The sequence below is a fragment of the Macrosteles quadrilineatus genome, unplaced genomic scaffold (assembly GCF_028750875.1).
Source record: "Macrosteles quadrilineatus isolate MER2022 unplaced genomic scaffold, UCM_ALF_1.0 Scaffold_16__1_contigs__length_3527350, whole genome shotgun sequence".
Lineage (NCBI taxonomy): Eukaryota > Metazoa > Arthropoda > Insecta > Hemiptera > Cicadellidae > Macrosteles > Macrosteles quadrilineatus.
In genome coordinates, this window is record NW_026542609.1 from 3,475,449 (window position 1) to 3,488,902 (window position 13,454).

Sequence of the window (13,454 nt, forward strand, 5' to 3'; positions counted from 1 at the left end):
TGTATTCAATAAACTTGTTTATAATTTGTTTGGAAAATAATAAATATTGATAAACTGGGTATTTTAAGAATATTGAGTATAAGTATGAATAAATACAAGAATAACGAATGTGGTATAGTTCAATATATTGGTGTTGTAGTATGAGGTAACTTCTAAGAATTTAATAATTAGTGACAAAATACGTTGCCCATTGTTCTTCATTGTGGTCATCAATCCTTATTCGCTTCTAAAATGTGATACTTACACAATTTATTTCATTTAACCATTATTTATTCCATTAAATGTCAAAAGTATTTCCTAGCTTTTAATGAAACTGTTTGACTGTTAGAAATAGTGAATAAGTAATTCTTCTAAGATGTATTGACATCGGAAGAAATTTTACTTTTTTGTGTGACATTAATGTATGCGTGTGCTATTCAAAACAATGAGTTAAAACTATTTGGCTTGAATTTTCTACACGAAAATATCAGTGTAGTTTACTTTACAGAGTTTATCTTGTATAGGCCTAGGCCTAATTTTGTGCCAATAACTATGAAAAAAACTGCTGAACTACAATTACTTCGCAAAACAGTTTTTTTTTATGTCATCGTACTAATATTTGGTCTATAGGGTCTATCAAAGGGTTTCTTCATGTATTTCTAGTAAATACGAACATGTGCTGTTATTACATGTTATTTGTACTACTCCAACAACAAAACGATAAATTTTATATTTTATAACTGAAATTCTTTCACAACTTATCTGTCTAAATATCTAAAGGGGTGCACGAGTGAATTGCACAACTTTAACACTAAGATAACCACAATTTAATTTTTTATAATTATATGATAATAGAATATTATTTTTTTTATTCTAGAGTCTTTTTTTATCTACAAAAAGATTTTACAGCTGTAACATAATGGACTCGACCAACTTATTCTTTCTTATTCTAGGACGAAGATAGCTACTTCCACCCTACAACGCATTTATAGCAGTTGTTTTTTTATCACAAACCACCTCTTACCACCTCTAGTATTATATCTAAGAGATAAAAATGCACAACCATGTCAACTATAAAAGTCATCATAATTTGAAGTACACCTAATCTTTAGTACACTTTATTTTTGTGCAGCCATAATCTAATCCTCGTCTCAGTTCCTCAACAATCATAAAATCAACCAACATGTCATAACCTGAAAACATATTTTTATAACACCTCCCACGCATTAACTAAACATATGAACCAATTTTGATGCGTCAGCCGATCAAAGGACTGCCCAATGAAACAACGCGTAAGTCAACAATCGAAAATAACTTGTGAAGAAAGACAGCAAGGGCTCGCCAATGGACGGGGCCCAAGGTCCTCAACACGTCATGCAAGGTTAGGTCTGACACTGGGCTTAGCTTCAGTTGAACCATAGCTGCACTCCCATTACCTTAATATATGCCTGTACATGAATAGTCCCTTCCGGGTATAACCAGGTATGTGAAATTAATAAATTGATACAGCCCTACTATTTAATGTGATATTTTTTTACTTTTTTATTGCATGAGAATTTTTGAAATGAATTTAGATAATTGAGTTATGTTTTCACCAAAATGCTGTCTAAATGAGATTTCTTACCAGCACATGCCACATGAATGTTTGTTTTATGAAATTGAAGGCAAAGCCTTATATTAGTCAATTATTGGTTGGTGAAAATTAAAATCAATATTTGTCATTATTATGGAAACAATGATATTTTTACTAGGTCAAGGTTATGTTCAACATTAATAGTCTGAAAATACAGGATGATTCTAAATTATTATCTTTTTTGAATCTCTATTAATGGAAAAAAAATGTACAACCTATCATCAAGAACAAATAAGGTAAAACTCAATTGAAAGAGGGGATTCTAAAGTTTAGTTTAACACAACTTTGGTAAACATAGTTGCAGAATTATCCTCTACTGACATTTTTATATTTTTACTACGATTTTAAACTAGCTAAATCGTAAAAATATATTACATTTGTTAATCTCTTCATTAGAATCCATTTGTTTCATATCAACTGTTGTTTATGAACAAATGAAGAAGGAATTGTTAGATATTTCTTCTGACAGTTTACTAGAAGTTAAGACAGTGAAACTTCCCAAGATAATTACATATTATTCAATTTATGGTTTATATAACTAGCTACCTACTGTAGTTAATTGCAGAGAAAGCAATATTTTTTAACTACGTAAAGTCAGAATAATTCAATTCAGATTTGTGATATTGATTGTTGTATAAAAAAACCTTAGCTCTTAATTAAATCTACTAAAATCTTTTGTAGATATGAATAGGCTATACATTTAAATCTGAAATTTTAAATAATGACAGCTTTTCCGTAAATAGTTTAATGTCGATTCCATAGGCAAATATATGTCGTACCTATTACGTCCAGAGCAAATTTCTAGAAATGAATTGTGATCAACAAAACCCGTTTACATTTCCACTATGTTCATGTCTGTCTTAATTTTCTTAATCTTTTGGTTCTAATTTTTTTTATTTCACGTTCTATAGTATACATATAAAACAATAGGCGAACATTCGCCTGTTGGGTCTGATGATGATTTAGTGTCCAATCGAAAAAAAAAATCGTGTACGCAATTTTTCACGTGGGAATAAATTTCTTTAGTGAATAACTAGCAGTCAGCATCACTTCGTGACTTCAAAATCCGTAATATATTTAATAGTTGATACGGGTGAAAACTATTATTTCTCATCATATCCCTGTTATTTGCATTGCGTGCCTTATTATTTTCATTGCGTGCATGACCTCTTCGAGGAATATTAAAACATTACAAATTTAATTTAAATTTTAAATTTTACAAACTACATTTTCTTCTTTACATTTCAAAAAAATAACAATAACAAAGTTTTAGTTGAATTCACTAAAACATCACTGCTGTAAGAATGTGAGATAACCCCATTTTTCGCTTACAATGAATTAGTGAATTCGCCGATCTGTAGAATCGGGTTAACGCATGGAAATCATCTCCAGATTCGGATGATTTCCATACTGGTTATAAGTATCTACACACCACCTTCCTCCGAGTAAGTATCTACTTACCTCCGAGGTTTTTAACCCTCGGAAAACCCTTATGAGGTTTTTGGCCTCGTCATAGAATCGCCTACATTCTCTTCTACCTGCCTCTACTAATGCAGACTCCACTCTGGAGATGTCTTTAGATAGGTCTACTTGGTCTTTATACCTCATTTTTGGTCCTTCAAGTGTGTGCCTGCCTAGTAGTTCTCATTGGAATACAATTTTAACGAGCTAATTATATTCTCTCTCCCTCACGTGGCCTGTCCAAATTAGCACCTACTTTTGGCCTCCACCATCATATATTTTTAAGTAAAATGGTGTTTAGATGTTTTACCTCAACCTTCTGTTTTTCGTATCCTCCAACCTTCGTTATCTTGAACGGTTTCATATATATTATTTCATAGGACTATTCCCAAACATAATAAGCTTTTTTGGTGTCACTGGTCTGTCTCTGAACAAAATGGTAGTACGGGGTTAATTAATTATGGTATAGCTATAGTATAAATTTACTGTGGTTTATCTTGCGCCATTTGGACTAAAACAGTTTTTCTAGAGACCAAGATAGCACGACTTTACAGATTTGAAATTCAATTTACATCCAAGATTTTGACATAACTACGTTATAACATTTTAAACATTAAGAAAGACTAACTATCAACATGTTACCAACCTTTTATAATGTATATTATTTAAAACATTACTTCAAATCTTTATAGTATTTTTTATGTTATTGTAATATGTAATAGTATTATTATGTTCACACAAATTATAATTACGACAATACATTACATGAAACATTATGGAATTTGTTCAAAATACTGTAACACACTTTTCGGAAACGTAAATCCCTTACGGCAGGAAAAAGAGCCATGTGGTCACTTTTTACAGTCACTTAGTGTGGTCATAAAAATAACCAACGATAAATATTTTGCAAACAACTTAAAAGTAAATATTTCAGTAACAGTTTGCAAAAAGAAACCCACTGTTCGTTAAACTAAATTGCACCGTAACAATCTTAAAATGTTATCGTCACCTGCTGGACTTTTGCAAAATTAAATTTCAATTTAAAAATAGAAACCCAAAATTTAAGTTATGGTTTCCACATTCCCTTCGTCTCAATATTATCTTTTTTTAAACAGAAGACTCAGGAAAATACGTTAAGTGGCTGATTCTGAATGTACGTTCAAAAGCTCCTTCGTTTTAATATATAAAGTTTCTAGCAACATATTAAATACCACTAAATAAACGTGTCTTTTTATTTTACAAAAAAAATTGTAACCAATTTCATATACATTAATGACAGATAAATCACATTGGAATCCCAGTTTGGCAATCCTACACCATTATGTGTGTAACAGTTTTAAACAATTCTATGTGCATTAGTGACAGATAATGAGACAGAAGTCGCATCAGTATCCCAGCTTGCCAATCCCTAGGTTTACCTCGGATCAAGGATCAATTAGTGAAAATCCCCGCTCAGATTCTTGGCAGGACGCTGGTTTGGCAGCTTTAGTTCCGCTAGGATTTGATTAAACTTCACCACTGTGCCAAGCCAGCCTGTCCCCCTCTCCTAGAGCTGTTACTGATATGTTTAAGTCATACTTCAGGAAAAAAACTTATATTTATGCTGTATATGCGTTGCGATGCTAGTTATTTTTTCCTCTAGAAAGGAAGGGATCTGTTTGAGTCAAGTGAATCAACTTTTTACATTTGAGAGGTTCATCCGCTGATTTTGCCTAAGAAAATAGTCACGATTAACATGACCAAGTTTTTCATATTGATAAAGATTTTGTTTATTTATGAACTTTTTATGCAATAAAAGGTTAAATTACCTGTGTAAGTCCTTGTTCTTCCCCATTGGGTGCGTCTTGAAGTTTTGAAACACGTACACGAACGATATTACACTTAGATACATTACGATTAAAACATAAAAATACACGGTAGGCCTACTTTTATTTGAGCTATTACGGACATGTACTAGAACATGTGCTAGAACAAGGACTTATATTAGGACTGATGATGGCAATTTATTCTGACGAAATGCATCTCCTGTAATAGGACACAGCACAAAAGGATCGACTGGCGGACACAGGTAATTTAACCTTTTATTGTATGTCATACCGATCCGGAATAACAAAAACATAAAATGAACTTTTTATGGTATTAAAATTATGTTATACAGTTACCATACTTTATTGACTTTCAGACACATTAAAATGAAAAAAACTTCACTAATAAACCATAATGTTGTGTTGGAGTAGACATACTTATTACATCTAAACAAATGTAACGTAGAAATTCAAAAATAAATAAAAACGACTTTTCGTATATCTGTTCGCTACATCATGACCAAACCAACAATAGCTATTGTAAAGATTAACAATATATGAAATTTGTGTTTTGTGAATTAATCTTTTAATGAATGGTTCAGTATGATGAAGGTTACTGTAGAGTGGACAAAAGTTACCTTTTGATCATCATTTTCCAAACTTGACCTTGAGCAAATGAGAGGCGCTTTAGATCCAGTACAAAATATTATATTAAAATGAAATAAATGTTGGCTCATTAAAATTATACTAAGAGTAGTACAATCTATATAATTAAAATAATTTGTTGACTTTGTGTGTGCAGCAAATCGATCCCTAAATATTTATTTATATAGGCATATTTGGTATTAATTAAAGCACTTGACCTCTAAATGTGCCTTTTGCCAGTTTGGATGGTATCCCAGTAAAGCCCTTCGTCCTACAATAGGCTTTTGACATTTCAGAGTTTGTGTTTAATTATGTTGTCAGTCATCTGAACTTTTTCAAGTTTACATTTTGTTTACATCAAAACAGATGGCAATGAAAGATTTTTTTTACATCCATATATATGTATATAGTTGGTAAAAGCTTAGGTTGCCACGTGATATCTGTTTACTACATGCTTTTTGCGTCAAAAATTACCTCAGAATTCGTAAGTTAATGCGTGTGTAGTAATGTTTTCATCTGCATCTCACAAAAGTTCTGGCTCAATTGTTTAGGTAGCTGAGTTGTTTAAGTGCTTCCCTTCAATCCTGAAGGTTGCTGGTTGGATTCCAAGCGAGGTCGTTACTAGAGACAGATGCCATTGCCCATTAGGCTAACTGTTAATGATACCAAAAGGTCGATGTTTAAAAATAACAAGAACAGGGGTAGGGCCTTTCCTCTACGAAAAACTTCTAGAGATGCAAATTCGTATTAAAATTCATTTTGTTAGGAGTTTACCAGACGATGCCTGAATAGGCGAAACATGTTGTGAGTTTGACTACCACATTAGAACTGTTGACGTAAAGGTATGTACCTCATATTTGGCCAATTCGTAGACAGAAAAAAAGTTCTAAATCCGCCGTTCGGATAAAACCCCGATTTAACCAAATTAGTACTTTATTCCCGTGTGTACGACAGAACAACAGCTAGTATTTATTTATACCATGGCACGCTATTAGAATTTCACTAAAAACACATATAAAATTTCCCTGTGGCAGCAAACCTAAGAACTCATTAAACCTAATGTTATTTACATTTGAAATAAATTTTTAAGGAAAAATTAATGTTAAAATCCAATCATGCAAATATAAATTTTATTAGTCTCCATGTTTGCTGTGGTGGGGTATTTTAGGTGCAAATGTATGTACATATTTTGTATGTTTCTCAATGCAAAGAATATTTTGTTGGACCTCAACATTTTAAAGGTTTTGAAGTTATCTAGCACACGTTATGACGGTAATTACACTTGATAAACTGATGCAACTACTTAGCCTGTCAGTACAGATGAGAAATTGAAAACATCTGTATGACCTCAATAAACAGATATTTTTCTACCTCAACATTTTGAAATTTTTGAAGTTATCTAGTACATGTTATGACAGTAATTACACTAGATTACTTGATAAATTGATGCACCTACTTAACCTGTCAGTGAATGACAAATTCAAAACATGTGTGTGACGTCAATTGAAATGGTAGTTGACGTACATACGAGCCAATAACTTGTCAATATGAAAAACAACTCAAGGAAAAAATATTATTGTAGGTATTTTAACTCAATTTTAACTGATCATTAGCTATATAATATACCAGATACAATAATATTAATAGTATTGTTCTGGATGATTTGAAAAAAAGCTTCAAACTACATTCAAAGGCGTGGTATTTGAAATAAATATCTTTCCTTTCAGAACAAACCTATCCTTAACATAGCACAAACGTCCCTTTGTGTTGATCCTAATGAATGATTTATATTATTACGAAATGCAATCTCACATGTGCAGAATTTCTTTAGAATTTTACAAGAGGTGTAAGCCTAATAGCATATCTAGGTAATTCAAAGATTTTCTTTTCAATTATTGTCTACTCAAAATAAACAATGAAACTATTATACAACGATATATTATTTGCAGGAACCTAGTGTATGGGGTTTAATTTTTTCATTTTATAATTTCTATCTATCTATATATTAATAGGCAAGCATGTTTCTTTAAAACCTTTTTTCTCAGCTCGTGTGCATCGTAGGGAAAATCTACGCATACTGTTAGAAAGCTATTTTCCTGTAGGTGTGCAGAATCCCTTTATAAATTAAAATAGGCTCAAAAATAAGCACAAAAAATGAATTTAAAATTTTGAAAAATTTAACATGGATATTATGAGTTGCCATGCTGGTGACGAAATAACAACATATAAACAGAAAATCAAAACAAATGGAAGAAACTCCAATCACATGTTCTATTCAAAGTGTGGAATGAAAATAAAGAAGTCTGTACATTAAATATTTTTGGTCGAGTTTCGACCACTGGACGACCTCTAGTTATTAATTATTATGCACTATCACGACACAATTGTATATTAAACTGTACTTGGTTTATACAATGTTTTTGATATTTTTTTGGGCTTAGAAACTAAGTAAATAGCAAATACCCTAGATAATTCAAGTTTTAATTAATTAGGTTATTGTTTGAATTTTTTAGTGTTCATACATCAACTGACATAAAATTTGTTCCAGGACTTTTTTGTTACAAGATTCAAAACTAGCATACTGAACTTATATATTTACTCGTTACTATGAAAATAAAAACAAAGATATATTGATTGTCAGTTAAGCATCGCATGAAATCCAAAGAAACCAATATCTTACAGTATTTTATCAAATCTAGTGTTATATTTTTAATTGCTATCTTTATTTAGATCTGATAACTCATATATAGAGTTTTGTAGAAAGCTAATGGATAAAACTCAAGATTCGACGCTAATTGCATTGCCTAACTAGCGATGGTTAGCGATGGTGGGAAGCCACATTCAATCAAACTCGTTTAATAATTTTGGAACTCATCCCACAAAAGCCAAGCTGACCTCAGTCCAATATCACTAAACTAACTTGATTTATAAAAACAGATACTGAGCAGTATTATTTTACTTGGGAATTAAGTTTATTCCACTTAAAAGTGTATTGTGATGGATGAATTTAAATACTATATTTTACTACTTATTTTATGGCGTTAATATTTTTACCATATTATGTTTTACCAAATAAATTTTTTACTATATCATAAATATAACACAAAACGTATATGTTTGTATACCATAGACTTTATGTGTATTTTATGCCATACACCAAATATTTATGTATACCCCCTAATGATAATTTTCAAAGGAAATCCAGCGAAGTTACAGATTTTTTATTATTCACAAAGTATATAGTATATGAAAGTAATAGTATTAAATATGTGTATACAGGGTGAATTTTAAATGAGTTCCCCCCCTACTTTTTTCTACATTTCTTAAGATATCATCTCCGGACCACGTCAGATCATTGTTGAGTAGTAAGTACTTTATTTTGACTAGGTATACATTTTTGGCCGCCATCTTGGATCCGCCATATTGGATACAAAGTTTTTTTTTCAAATGTAAAGGTAGGTTTGTGACCCATCTTTTCAAACTGGAATTTTACGCTGATTACAATGCCGCAATTAGTTTTTAAAAATCTTGATCCGTTCTAAAGTTATGAGGACTTTTTATAACTTTATTTTTAGCCCATTTTAACATTATGCATTAACAAACTAAGACTATAATCTCAAAATAGTGCTAGATAAAGATAAGTATACACCACCATTCATTGTCGACATATTTTCACTTGGTTATGACGGATGTAGTTTTTTCAGCCGCCATCTTGAATCCGCCATTTTGAAATGCGACCAATTAATTTAAATATGAAGGTGGTGTTGTGACCCATCATTTTGAACTACTTTTTTATACTGGACTCAATGCCAGAATCCGTTTTTGGTTATCAAGCTTTCTTGATGAAATATTAAAATACTCTTATTTAAAATTTCAATATTTCAAAATCCAAAGATGCAAATGAAAAACGAATTGCGACGTTGACTTAAGCATAAAAAAGTAGCTCAAAATGATGGGTCACAACACCACCTTCATATTTAAATTAATTGATCACATTTCAAAATGGCGGATCCAAGATGGCGGCTGAAAAAAACTACATCCGTCATAACCAAGTGAAAATATGTCGACAATGAATGGTGGTGTATACTTATCTTTATCTAGCACTATTTTGAGATTATGGTCTTAGTTTGTTAATGCACAATGTTAAAATGGGCTAAAAATAAAGTTATAAAAAGTCCTCATAACTTTAGAACGGATCAAGATTTTTAAAAACTAATTGCGGCATTGTAATTAGCGTAAAATTCTAGTTTGAAATGATGGGTCACAACCCTACCTTTACATTTGAAAAAAAAAAAACTTTGTATCCAATATGGCGGATCCAAGATGGCGGCCAAAAATGTATACCCAGTCAAAATGAAGTACTTACTACTCAACAATGATCTGACTTGGTCCGGAGATGATATCTTAAGAAGTGTAGAAAAAAGTAGGGGGGGAACTCATTTAAAATTCACCCTGTATATATAATTATAACTATTTGTTCATCCGGCAGTATTTAGTTATTAACTTTAGGTTAAAGATATACAGGACATTATTTTACGTTATTACTTCCTGATATTTTTAAAAGCCGTCATTGTTGAGGAATGTCCACCCATCTTAAATCTGGTAGGAGTAGAAGAGAGGTTTAGTGCTCACCTTCGAACACGAAGTTCGCTGGTTCACTCCCATCTGATTGCGGTTCAAGAGCCATCAATTAATGATAATATGTAGTGAATGTTTGATGTTAAACAGTATCACGACCATGATGAGACCGTTCTTTTCAAAACGAAAATATAATTTGTTACTAACCCTAGAGTGGCTCGAGGATTTTTCTTATTTTTGCTAATTTATGATCACATTTCTTATGTTTCTCAAAGCTAGACACTTACAAAACCAAAGACAAATATTTACACTACCTTGTTTATTAATGGTTAACACACAAGTTATTCTACTCGGTATATTCTTCCGAACATAATGGAGGAAGAGTGTTCGCTCTCTTCATTAAATGTAACACATAGTGAAATAGAAAGTAGTGAGTATGATAACATTCTTCAATATTCATTTCTTTACAATATCACTCCTCCTGGAATAAGACGCAAAATACTCAACTAAAAGTACACTAAGTAGTTTTTATTTTGCATTAAATGCATTGCATTTAATTGTTCAATATTTTTGCTGAATTGACGTATTGACACACACAGACTGAAATAGCCACCCAATCCTAAGTTTTAAACATTATAGAGACTTTCTGGAAAAGCTACACTTTTTTCACATGTAACAAAATACAGTTTTGTCAGATATTTATTGAATATTTATTTTCGTGTCAAAGTGACTGACTGACCGTTGTCCATCAAGGATGTAAGCCTCTGTTGTAGGATGGACAGTATGTGAAACGCAAAGCCTAGATTAGTTGACACGCGCAGGTAGGCTACATGCACATTGCACATTGAACATCTGCACCATGACAGCCCGCATCTATCATACGCTCTGGGTCCCATTGTACTTGATCACACGTATGAAAACTGATAAAAATTTAATGACTGCAAAACAAGATATTTTATTAAAATTTGCTAATGGAAATACTGTTTTTTTTTCGTTTTTTATCTACATTAAATAAACAAACAATACCTTTGTGTATTTTTTCATGTTTATGAAGAAGGTTTGGCCCCTTTCATCAGCTAAGGAAATAGGATTTGATTTTAATTAGACTATTTAATGTAAAATAAAATACAACCTATAAAAAAGGTTCTAAGCTTTTAGCTTCAACTCAAAATGTCTTACTTTAATTTTAGTTTTTTAGGTTACTACAAAAGACTTGTGTTTAAAAGGTTTTAGTGATTTTATAAGTCTGAACAGAAAATAACAATAACACATAAATAACCCAGTCGTATTTATATTGATTAGTTTTTCTTTAAAATACAAAAATATTTTAATCAAATGAGTTTTATATAATTAATTACTGGTTATCAGTAGTATACATTTATTCAATACTTGGTTTTCGTTGTAGTATATTACTGTATATTATGGGGACGTTTAAACAGATTTACAGGTAAGCAATTTTAACCTGTTGGAATGCAAATTGGTACTTTAAATCCGCAAATGAAGACTCTAAAATATCCGATTATAGAGTGAAAGAATTATAAATTTTGCATTTTAGGCAAACATTATGTTTGGCAAGATTGTAGTCGGAAAGTTTAAAAATATTTAGGTTAGCGAACTCTTTCACTCGAGGTGGGGACATTCAATCATGGTTCAAAAAGAGTTATGTATTATTTAAAACAATTTTTATGCTACAGTTTGATTGAATGACATACTATGGTTACTACGTAAGGCAAACCAACACTGAAGTTTATTGTAGTAGGTAGTTGTGGGTCATTAAGGTGTCAAATAATCTTATGCAATAAGAGTAAATACTAATTAACAGTTTTTCGCATTTGGGTTGAAAGAAGTGTAGGCCTACTGTAAATTTAGGTTTGGTTTCATTTAAATGAGAGTATTTACCTTTGACCGTTTTTTTTTAAATTAGCCGTTTCAGCTCAGTTCTTAGAATTGAAAAGAATTACTTAACAGCATTGTTTTCTTACTTAACAGTGTTGTTGTTTTACTTTACAACACGAGTAACGGACCAATGAGGTTCAAGGATTGAGAGAAAGAAGTAAAACTGTAATACTTTGAACGTCAACTTATCAGTTGTTAAGACTAATTTAATTAATAAAAATAAAATGATTGAGTGATTGGGACAACTAATAAATCGTTACATCACAATCAGTGGTAATGTGAGGTTATAAACAAAAATATAACATCTCTTGGAAGTTGTGAGTAGTTAATTTGAGTAATTAAGAAACGAGCGTAGGTAAAGTAGTGTACGCAACTAGCCTTACACGATCGTTGCGTAAACTACTATAAATATTCAGTATCAAAAATATTGGTTAAAAACTCTAATAATAACGTTTTGCATGTATTGGAAAACCCCAAAGGGAAAACCGAAAAATAGATTAGATTGACATCGATCAGTTTTCACATCAGGCACATTCATCTGAAATACTTTATTCTTAGTCTGTCTCAAACAATAGGCTCTTTTTTTGCTATTGGGTCCAAACAAAATTGGAGGGACCAATACATGTAAATACAGGACCTATCCTTATTAGGAGAAGTTATATTTTAAATATTTTCATTTACAATCACCAATAGGATTTGCACTATTGTGTTGATGAAGAAATAACTTTACTTAATTGAACGTTGACAATATTAAGTTTTTACACAATATTATATATTACCAGTTGAAATAAGGATTCCATCTATTTATTTTATACCAAATGTGAAAGAAGAATGAGTGTAGAACAAAATTAGATGCTTTTGCAGCTTTGTTACTGACTAAGATCAGCCGTTTCATTGGCCGTTGGCGTTTTTTACAGCTAATCTAGGACAGCTGGGTCCAGTTTCAAACCATCAATAATACCCCCGCCGCAGACAACCTGCAGACTAAGCGAATTTCCATTTGCCTGATTGGATTTACACTTAAATGTCTCCTTAAAAATATCACATTTATTCCCTATTTAAATTGAATCAGTTTAACACATACTTAGGTTTGCTGCAACAGGGAGGGTTAAAGTGTTTTTTTTATGTAAAATGTTAATAGTTAGTAAGAAATAAAAACATTTTCCAAATTTGGGCAAAATATGTTAATAAATAAGCAAACTACAACAGTTTACTTATCCTCCATAAGAATAACATGGGAATTTTAAATTTACAATTTTTTGAATTAGGCGCATTATAACGCTTCAATATACTAAATTATTTGTTTTTTTAAGCTCTACAAAATAGTTTGGAAAGAAATTGCAAAAATTTAAGTTTTTTGGTTCAAAAATGGGAAAAAACCCATTTTTACCCCATAAAAGCCCCCATAAACCCCCGTTCCCATGGTCCGATCATGCTGGTTCGCGAACTCGTTCGAA

At 31.4% G+C, this 13,454-nt stretch overlaps 1 protein-coding gene across 2 annotated transcripts in view; it reads left to right on the plus strand.

Moving 5' to 3' along the window:
- Positions 1 to 1,331: 1,331 nt before the first annotated feature.
- LOC129005103 (tropomyosin-1, isoforms 33/34-like) overlaps positions 1,332 to 13,454 on the plus strand; it is a 30,730-nt gene continuing 18,607 nt past the window's right edge. For both annotated transcript variants that reach the window (XM_054433896.1, XM_054433897.1), the window contains exon 1: positions 1,332 to 1,461. The gene's annotated coding sequence lies outside the window, so the exon portion shown is untranslated. The remainder of the gene's footprint in view (positions 1,462 to 13,454) is intronic.